We start from the raw sequence: 8875 nt of genomic DNA, 5'->3' as shown, positions 1-8875 counted from the left end.
TATTAACAAACATTTCTGTAGTGTCTATGATGAGTAAAACATAACACACGCTTGTATTAGTCTGTCACACTGCCATAAAGAAATACCCAAGACTGAGTAATTAATAAAGAAAATAGGTTTAATTGACTCACAGTTACACATGGCTTGGGAGGCCTCAGAAAACTAACCATCATGGTGGAAGGCAAAGGGGAAGCAAGGACCTTCCTCACTTGGTGGCAGGAGAGAGAAGAGGCGAGGGAAGGAGGAACTTGCCAAACACTTACAAAACCATCAGATCTTGTGAGAACTCACTCACTATCACGAGAATAGCATAGGGGAACCATCCCCATAATCCAATCACCTCCCACCAGGTTCCTCCCATGACATGCAGGAATTAGGGGGATTACAATTCAAGATAAGATTTGAGTGGGGACACAGAGTCATATCATATCAATGCTGCTAGAAATATATGAATAAAACACAATATATGACCTCAGCAAGATTTTAGGGTTGCTAAAAAAAAAAAAGAGAGCATATACATTAAAAAGAGAAGTAAAATATAAGGTAGCATGAGGCAAGCTATAGCACTAGATAGGCATTAGATATAAAGAAAAAGAAGCTAGCATTTAATTATAGTCTATTATATGTCTATGAACCAGTCACTAACCAGGATACTTTACGTAGTTACATGCTTAATTGGAATTTTAAGAAAATAGAAAGATTCTATCCTGTGGAAGTAATTCATCACTTAAAGATCCAGTCACAAAATGTTCCAAAGCATTATTTGTGACATTGACCAACTGAGAACATTCCAGATATTTACTAGAAAAGAACAGCACAGAATATTTTGATCCAACAATATGGAAAAATTATATGTAGTCATTAAAGAAGAAATTTACAAATCAGTATGAGTCAGTATTTCCCAAGCATGAGAAAATGCTAACTCTAGTATACTAATTGAAAAGAAGTATAGTCAGGGGTGGTGGCTCATGCCTGTAATCCCAACACTTTAGGAGGTCAAGGCAGGAGGATTGCTTGAGGCATCACCTATGAAACGGTCTTGCCAAAAACGTTATTCTAAATCTAAACAAGGCCTTTTATCTAACTTCATTGATAGGAAATTCAGGGAGCAGAAGAACAAGGTAAATGTCACCTTGAGGAAATGGTCACCCACCAGAATGTGGGGAATTATATAAGACTAGCCTTTTCAAATGTCAATGTCATGAAAAGAGACTAAAGAAACATAACAACCAACTTAATGGCCATGTTTGATTGCATCCTGGTTCTTTTAAAAAACACTTTTACACTGTTGAGGGGAGTGCAAATTAGTTCAACCACTGTGGAAGACAGTGTGGCAATTACTCAAGGATCTAGAACCAGAAGTACCATTTGACCTAGCAATCCCATTACTGGGTATATACTCAAAGGATTATAAATCATTCTATTATAAAGACACATGCACACGTATGTTCATTGCGGCACTGTTTTCAATAGCAAAGACTTGGAACCAACCCAAATGCCATCAATGATAGACTGGATAAAGAAAATGTGGCACATATACACCATGGAATATGATGCAGCCATAAAAAGGGATGAGTTCATGTCCTTTGCAGGGACATGGATAAAGCTGGAAACCATCATTCTCAGCAAACTGACACAAGAACAGAAAATGAAACACCACATGTTCTCACTCATAAGTGGGAGTTGAACAATGGGAATGTATGGACACAGGGAGGCACACTGGGGCCTTTTGGGGGGTGGGGGACCTAGGGGAGGGATAGCAGGGGGTGAGGGCATTGGGGAGGGATAACATTAGGAGAAATACCTAATGTAGATGACAGGGGGATGGATGCAACAAACCACCATGGCATGTGTATACCTATGTAATAATCCTGCACAGTCTGCACATGTATCCCAGAACTTAAAGTATAATAAAAAACACACACATTTTTTAAATCAAGAGGGAAATTACCTATAATTAAGCTGAAGTAACTATTGTCAATATTTTGGTATATTTGGCATAGTTTTTTTCTACACATATTTTAAACTTTTTATGATAAAAATAAAATCATTTTCAAAAGTTCATACTACAAACATTTAAATATTTTTATACTGAGAACTTTGATAAAATTATATTGTTGACAGCTTATATTTTTCTACTAAGTACAGAGAATCAATGTCATCAGTTTAAAAGGAAATTTTGCTGCAAATTTCTGAAAGCTTGGTAAATTCTATAGAGACACTGCACTTTCCAGAAGAGTCTAATTTAAATCTAATTAGATCAACACAAAAATTTATATTCAATTCAAAATAATTAAAAAGTATAAGTGATATTTATATAGAAGTATAATTTAAGAAAATAGAAACTAAAAAGTACATAACTACTACTGTAATCACTGAAAATATGCTGAATAAGTGGTTGAACAGTCTTTACGTATATATCCAAATTGGTGCATACTTCACCAAAGACTTCATTAAAACAAAAATATAGGTTGCACCCAGTGGTTTATACCTGTAATCCCAACACTTTGGGAAGGAGGCTAAAGCAGGAGAATTGCTTGAGCCAGGAAGTTCGAGGCTGCAGTGAGCCAAGATTGTATCACTACACTCCAGGCTGGGTGACAGAGCAAGATTCTGTCTCAAAAAAATTAAATTAAATTAAATTAAAAACATGCTGAAAGCAAAATTTGATTTTTATAGAAAAAAATTCTGTAATTTCCAATTTTGTCTTAATTATAATATGCTATTTTTATAATCAGAAATAGTAAGAAAAGAAAAGAAAATGCAGGCATTGAGTAGAATTGTGTGTGAAAAAATAAAAAGCCTAAAGCCTATCCATTTAAGGCAATTGTGATATGGACTATTGTTGCTTTGGTTCTGACATTATTATTATTATTTTCCTTTTGCGAGATGGAGTTTCGCTTTGGTTGCCCAGGCTAGAGTGCAATGGTGCAATCTTGGCTCACCGCAACCTCTGCCTCCCAGGTTCAAGTGATTCTCCTGCCTCAGCCTCTTGAGTAGCTGGGATTACAGGCGCTCGCCACCACGCCTGGCTAATTTTTTGTATTTTTAGTAGAGACAGGTTTTCACTATGTTAGCCAAGCTGGCCTCGAACTCCTAACCTCATGATCTGCCTGCCTCAGCCTCCCAAAGTGCTGGGATTATAGGCATGAGCCACCATGCCCAGCCTATTTTTTTATTTTTATTTATTTATTTATTTATTTATTTATTGAGACAGGGAGGGTTTCACACTGGTTGCCCAGGCTGGAATGCAGTGGTGCAACTACAGCCCACTGCACCTCTACCTCCTGGGCTCAGGTGATGCCCCCACCACAGCCTCCCAAGTAGCTGGGATTACAGGCACATGCCACCACACCCAGCTAATTTTTTGATATTTTTAGTAGAGACAGGGTTTTGTTATGTTGCCCAGACTGGTCTCAAACTCCTGGACTCAAGCAATCCACTCACCTTGGCCTCCCAGAGTGTTGGGATTACAGTTGTGAGCCACCACGCCCTGCCTGACATTATTTAATATATTAACAGTTTCCAAAAGGAAGCTCAAGGAATATTAAGTCATATTTCAAACAGTATTCTGGCAAGGCAATAGGAAGTGCCACAAAAACAGCCCAACCCAGACACAAACTGCCCACATTATTCAATAATAAACATGGACGTTTTTTAAATATTGAAAAAATGCAGTCCAATACCTCTAGGGAAATTCTTTTCTGCATAGCTATTCAATAATAGAGAAGACTGGAAAGCAACAAATGGCAAGGAGGAAAAACAATGGAGAAACGGGGTAAGATCTTTGAATGATAATGAATAACAAGTTAGAGATTAGTTTCCAATGACGTAAGTGAAAAACAGGTCAGTGCTGATTTGGACTACGTATAGAGGCAAAAGACTGCCTGCCGACACCATCTAGTCCTATGCAATGTTCAAATTGGGAACGCAGACACCTGAAAATAGTAGGTCTAGGAAAGCATATAAATAGGAGCCTTCAGGGATTCATTCATAAAAAAAAGAAAGAAATTAAATATGCAGAACCTGCCAAGAGATGACAGAATGAAGAGATGAAGTTACAAAAATATGTAAATGATATTAATGCCAAGAAGAAAATGTTTAGCCCAGATCTAAGAATAATAGGATTAAATACATTAAGAACTGAAAACAATTGTAAAAATTGTTGAAATGGTGTCACTGGCCCATCTCTTACCACTGCCTTTACACGCTACTTCGTAATTTGATAGTTATATTCTCCCAGTCCTAGTGACTCACGTGGGTTAATTCTCTTCCCTCATAGTCAGGGAGTGCCTTAGGCTGCTCAAATTCCTTAAATGATTATATAGCACAATAGTGCTGCTGCACATGAGAATCATCTGGGGAATTTTTAAAGTTTTAGTGTTCAAGCTATATCCCATACCTATTAAATCAAAGCATCTGAGAGTCAGCGCTGACCATCTGTATACTTCCAAGAGCACCAGGGAATTCCAATGTGGAATGTGCAGCAAAGTTTGGAAGCTGCCGGCAAGGCATGCAAAGGCAAATGTTGGGAGCTCTACTGATTACAGAATACATGCTCATAAAAGTATTTCAAGAAAAACTTACCCCACAAATGCAAACAGCTCAGTCAAATCCTGTAACTTCTACGTAGGAAAGGGCAGGAATTGAGACACTATAGGCAAAAAAGTATCAAGCTGAGAGAGTCAGCAACCAGAAGTAGAAACTGGTATATTGTACTGCTGGTTGAGCTTGGTGGGGAAACTTTGCTGGAATTTGTGAGGATTGATTCCATACTGGCTGAAAATGAGTAGAATATCGTTTTTTCACCTTGTTTTTGTGGACAGTAATTGAGAGTTTAAATAACATTATAGTTTGAAACCAATGGCATCAAGACTATCTTCATCATTAGTCAATGTTGGTTTTATATCAAATTATCAAAACTAGTTTTGAATTGTTTCCATCTGATAGAGTATTTTATTAGCATCCCCCACATAATAATTTGGAGGATTTCTTGAATCACTGTAATTTTTTAAATATATGATATAATGTAGGTATATAGATTTGAAAGTGATTTGAAAAGCATATAAAGTTTATTTCACTTGAAAAGTCTATGATAAATCGTTTTGAGTTTGGCTTTTGAAAGCAAATTTGTGATTTATGCATATATATTCAAGAGGCCAAAGATTATCTCCTTTGTCTCAAATATTTTCCTTTACCAAAAGCTGACGTATTCTTCCCTGTCTCCATTCCATTGTCCACCAGTGTGTCTCTCTAATCTGTCTTTACTCTGGTCCTCTCCATGGTCCCTACCCCTCAGTGAGAAGGAATTTTCCAGACCAGAAGGGAGGCTTAGTCACCTAATTTGGAATAGGAGTAAGATCAATGTCTCCCACAAATGGCCAAGTCTGATCTATCTTAGGGAAGTGGAGAAAAGATCAGACCCAGTAACCCTAGCAGGTCTGACTTGCAGCTGCATACCCACTAACAAGTGGGATGGGAACTTCTTTTCAGAATGGTCTCACTTCTGTAGCTTCAGTGACCCAGAGCTGAGACTGATGCATTTACCCACAACCCTTTCTATGCCTCCTCATTTGAAGGCCATGATATCACTTTTACCATCACTTCCAAATAATCTCTACTGACATTTATCCCTTAAAGACATTTACTTCTGCTGGCACTTGGATTTTATTCTTTGCTCCACATTCATATTCCTGTTAATGCCCTTTGCAATTTTTGGTTATCTGGTAATGAACCATCTGACTCCTTAACCTCAGCCCCTTATTCTCTTTGACTCCACTAAATTTCATTGTTTCCCATCTCTTGAAGTCCCCAGATGGTCCACATTCCGGACTCCTACATCGCACAGCCCTAAAACACACCTAACAACTCAGAATTCTCCCAGTGAAACAGCAGCTTGTCTGCCTGTTTGCATTCATCTGTTTGACCAGCAATTATTGGACTGCAATTATGTGCTCTGCACTGAGAATGTAGCGATAACCAAGACACAGATAGTCCCGCCCTCATGGATGTCGCCATCTTTCTCACATTGTTGTACACAGTGGACCTGTTTTTTTCCCCTTCATCAAGTTTCTAATTTCCTCCATATTTAAGGCCCTTTCCAAGTGTACTTCATTCCACCTGCTTAAGTGTCTATGTTCCTTGGGTGTAAGTATTACAATGCCTGCTATACTAATTTCCAACTGGCTCATTCTCATGGTTTACTTTATTTTTTATTTTTTTATTTTTATTTATTTATTTATTTGAGACAGAGTCTCACTCTGTCATCCAGGCTAGAAGGCAGTGGTGCAATCTCAGCTCACTGCAACCTCAGTCTCCTGGGCTCAAGGGATCCTCCCATCTCAGCCTCCCAGGTAGCTGGGACTACAGGTGTGTGCCACCATGCCTGGCTAAATTTATTTTTTGTACAGACGGGGTCTCCTTGTGTTGCCCAGACTGGGCTTGAACTCCTGGACTCAAGTGATCCTCCCTCCTTGACCTCCCAAAGTGCTGGGATTACAAGCATGAGCCACTGTATTCGGACTCACAGTCTGCTTTTTCTGTTCCTGTTCCTAGATACCACAAAAATAAAATACCAAGAACACCTTTTACCACCACAGGCTGATATTTTCTAACTACAGAGAGGAGGGAGGTAGGGCTCCGGCTATGCAGCAATTGTTCACTCCTTCTGTACTTTATTCCCACAACAATTCCATCTCTACCACTCCTGTCAAGTCTCCAGTCTCACCAGTTATCTGGTTTCCAAAAGAAGCCCTCAGCATGAGCTTTTTCACTGACTGTATTCCCCACAAAACATTTGTTTTGACAACTCTCCTTTGACCCCCTCCTTCAGTATAAGAGAAAAGAAAAAAAAAATTCCTCCTCCTCTCCACACCTATCAGAATCCCACCTGCAGCTACTGCTTCTGGTACTTTTCCTTAGCTAGTCATAATTGTTTAAAATGTACCCTGTGGGGGAAAATACAAACCACATGATATAATTCAATATATACATATGGAAGAGAAGGACATGTACAAAATTCTGTGAAGGATGCACATCCCACTGCCCATGTTGCTTACTATTGACAAACTGTATTGAATTGGAGTGGGGAGGATTTACAGCAAGAATGTATTTATGTGTTACTGGTACAAATTAAAGTAATTCCCAGAGCCTTTAGAATAGTCGCACATGATTATCAGGTATTTTAGATAACAACAGTTTAAATATACACACACATTAAAATAGATAAATATTTTAGCCAAAATATCACATTTCATCCCAGTAAGACCCTTACCTAGCACCTTTCTAACAATATAATCCCTTAATCAACATTTCGGCATCTGTAGCTTAACAGAGCTATCTGGACTGAATATAGAGATTTGGAAGTCATCAGCCTATCACTGGTCAATGAAGCAACTGAACTAGTTGAGATCACCCTGGAAATACTTACAAATACAAAGAGAAGTGATGCAAGATCAAAACTAAGAAAAACATTGACATGCAAGGAGAAACAGAGGCGCCCCTGAAAGACGGAAGCAGAAGGTATCTCTGCCACTTTTGTCACAGTCTGCCAGTCCATTCTTCTCATCCCATGGCTATGGTGACACTATGCCATGCTGTTTCCCTTTGGCTTGTGGTCCTCACCCAAATCTCATCTTGAATTGTAGCTCCCATAATTCCCATGTGTTGTGGGAGGGACCTGGTGGGAGATAATTGAATCATGAGGGCAGCTCCCCCATACTATTCTCATGATAATGAGTAAGTCTCATGAGATCGAATAGTTTTATAAGAGGAAACCCCTTTCACTTGGTTCTCACTTCTCTCTTGTTGGATGCCATGTAAGACATGGCTTTCACCTTCTGCCACGATTGCGAGGCCTCCCAGCCATGTGGAACTGTGAGTCCATTAAACGTTTTTTTCTTTATAAATTACCCAGTCTCGTGTATGTCTTTATCAGCCAGATGAAAATGGAATAATGCAACTATTTATTCATTTAGCAACAAAATGATCATTGGTGCTACAGCTTGAATGTGTGCCCAAAAATTCATATTTTGAAATGCTAATCCCCAAAATGACGATTCGGAGATGGGACTTTGGAAGGTAATTAGGTCATGAGGATGGAAATCTCATAAATAAATTAGTGTCCTTATAAAAGGAGATCAATTCTCTCTCTGTCTCTCTCTCTCTCTCTCTCTCTCTCTCTCTCTCTCTATCCCTTTTCCTCTACCTCTCCTTCCCCTTCTCTCTGCCATATAAAGATTCAGCAAGGTAACTGTCTACAAGCCAGAAGTGGGCCTTCACCAAGAACCCAACAATACTGGCACCCTGATCTTGGACTTCCAGACTCTAGAACAATGACAAATAAATACTTGTTGATTAAGCCACCCATCTATGGCACCTTTATTATAAGTAGCCGAAATTCATCAGGACAATTGGTGACCCTGGCTCCAGCAGATTCAGCGAAGTGTCCGTATAGAAATCAGAGAATACCTGACTAGGGAGTGACTATTAGATGAAGAGGTGGAGACAAGTGTAAATTCAGAAAAGTTTGGCAGTGATAGCAACAAGGGAGAGGCAGAGAAGTAGCTATGGAGAGATAGAGGTCAATGTGTGACTTTTCATGAAGCTACTGGCATGCATTTAAATTCTAGTGGCAAGGATCTAGCTCACAGGGAAAGGATAACAATTAGCTGGCATCCTTAGCTCTCTTCAAAACACATTCTGAAACATCACAATTGACTACTGCTCACAAAATGTGATGGCCTTTCCTCAGTTCTTTCTCCCTAACTTTCTGCAGCATTTAGTAAAGTCATCATCCCCTTCCTTGAAATTCTCTCTTGGATTTCTCAACATTTTGCATTCACCTATTTCTCTGCCTTCCTTCTCTGCTGGCTTC

The sequence above is a fragment of the Aotus nancymaae genome, unplaced genomic scaffold (assembly GCF_030222135.1).
Source record: "Aotus nancymaae isolate 86718 unplaced genomic scaffold, 86718_ANA_hifiasm-v0.15.2.pri h1tg000002l, whole genome shotgun sequence".
NCBI classification, from domain to species: Eukaryota; Metazoa; Chordata; class Mammalia; order Primates; family Aotidae; genus Aotus; species Aotus nancymaae.
Note: the sequence above shows the minus strand (reverse complement) of the source record.